The sequence below is a fragment of the Carlito syrichta genome, unplaced genomic scaffold (genome assembly GCF_000164805.1).
Source record: "Carlito syrichta isolate Samal-C Ts95f unplaced genomic scaffold, Tarsius_syrichta-2.0.1 Scaffold109807, whole genome shotgun sequence".
Classification (NCBI taxonomy): domain Eukaryota; kingdom Metazoa; phylum Chordata; class Mammalia; order Primates; family Tarsiidae; genus Carlito; species Carlito syrichta.
This window is the reverse complement of record NW_007053903.1, coordinates 33890-36281: the sequence shown is the minus strand read 5'-3', so window position 1 is coordinate 36281 and position 2392 is coordinate 33890.

Genomic DNA, 2392 nt, shown 5'->3' with positions numbered 1-2392 from the left:
AACACTTAGCACATAACAAGTGCTCAGTGAATATTTGTGGAATAAATGAAAGCATAGCTCTAGGACAGAGAGTACCAGAACCTGGCCCCTAGCCTCAGAGTCACCTTGCTTTCTGGCTGTCATTTTTTGAGCCTGGTTTCCACGCCAGTACTGTGCCAACCAATTCCAATGAGTTATTTTTTAATCTTACCACAACTCTGAATGAGAGGAATTATAATCATTTCTAGTTCCCCATGAATAAATGGAAGTTCAGAGAAGTGGTCACTTGGTGAGGAAACAGAGACCATAGAAGCTTGGCCATCAAGTCTCTGATCTATGACTCACAAAAACACAGTTATTCAGTCTTCTGTGTTTTTCCTCATGGGGACTCAGACAACGAATCCCTTGACTTTAGAGCCAATGAAACCAACACAGAAACCTTGGTCCTAATAAAAACAAAGTATCTGATGCAGTCTTGGTAGAGGTGTCTGTTTGTGCTCAGATTGGGGTGGTGGCTGATTTCAGAAACCAGTAAGTTCTAGTGCCTGGCATGGAGGGTCAGCAGAAGCCCACTCCACCCAGACACATAGCCTGTGCTGAGGGTGACAAGCCACCTCACTGACTTTCTGGTCCTGCTCCCCTAGGGCCAAAAAGAAACACCTGACGTTAACCCGCCCCCTTGTTTGCACACATGAGATGGGCCTCCACTCCCCTCCCACAAGCACAATCAAGCTGTAGCAGAAACACACATGGCAACTTCCCCCAAATCCATCCTAGTCTGATTTCCATCCTCTTGCCCCCAGGCCAACATGCTGAGCCAGGTCTTTGATGCAGCCCTCTCACTCCAGCCCTGTCCATCCATCTCCACAGCTTGTTTTAGGGCCTCCTGAGCTTCCTCCTACCAGGTCCTTCTGTCCTCCCCTTACCCACCTAACCCCATCCAGGACTGTCTACAACCATACTGAACACCATATTTTCATCAAAATGGTATCCACATGCCATAATATTTGCACTTTCAAATAATATAATATATAATTCAAGGACACTAACGGTGTATAAGCAACACCACTAATTCCAGAACACTTTATTCAACTCAAAAAGAAACCCTGTACCAATCCAGCAGTCACTCCTGTCTTACCCCTCTCCAGTCCCTAACATTCACCCATCTACTTTCTCTATGGATTTGCCTATTTGGAGTATTTAATATAAAGAAAATCTTCTGATATCAGGCCTTTTCTATACGCCTACCTTCACAAAGCAAAATGTTATCACGGTTCATTTCTAAGGTAGCCTGCTTCAGTACTTCACCACTTTTTATGTCTAAGAACATTCCATTTATTATATATAATAAGTATAATATGTTTATCCAGTCAATACCTTGTAGATCTTTGACTATTTCCATTATATGATTATTATGAGTAGCAAATTCTGCTAGGAACCTTTACATATAAGTTTTTGTTTTCAATTCTCATGGATATGGTCCTGGGAGAGTAATAGCTAGGATCTATGTAGGAACCTTCTGAGGAACCACAACACTGTTTTACAAAATGTTAAATTAACAGTAGCAATGCACAAGGATTATAATTTCCTGAAATTCTCATCAATACCTATTTTTCATATTTTGGGAGTATAACCATTCTAGTGGCTATATAATAGTATCTCATTGCAGGCTTAATTTGCATTTTCCTAATGACTAACGATGTTTTTTTTTTTGAGTTGGAGTCTCACTCTGTTGCCCAGACTGAAGTGCAACGGCATGCTCTCGGCCACAGCAGCCTTAACCAGTTGGGCTCCGGAGATCATTCCACCTCAGCCTTCCAAGTAGCTAGAACTATAGGCATACGCTACCATGCCCAGCTAATTTTTTGATTTATTGTAGAGATGAGGTCTCACCAAATTGCCCAGGTGTGTCTTGAACCCGCAGGCTCAGGCAGTTCACTCACCTCAGCCTCCCAAAGCGCGGGATTATAGGCTGAGCCGGCTTAACAATGTTTGATGGCTTATTTTAAGTCATCTTGGCTGGGCTAAAAGATGCCAGGTAGTTGGTAAATCATTGTTTCTGAATATGTTTGTGAGGGTGTTTCTGGAGAAATTAGCTTTTGAATCTATAGACTGAGTAAAGAAAATGTCTCCAAATGTGGGTAGGAATCTCCCAATCTATTAAGGTACTGGATAGGATGAGAAAGAGAATAAAAGGCAAGTTTACTTCTGTTTTAGCTGGGGATTTCATATGCTCCTTACCTCAGATGTGGGACATTGTCCCTCCTGGTCCTCAGATCTTCAAACTTGGACTGAATTATACAAGTGGTTTTCTTGGTCCTCTAGATTTCAAATAACAGATCATGGGACTTCTCAGCCTTCATAATTGCTTGAGATCATATATTTACAGCATATATATATGTAAAATATATAC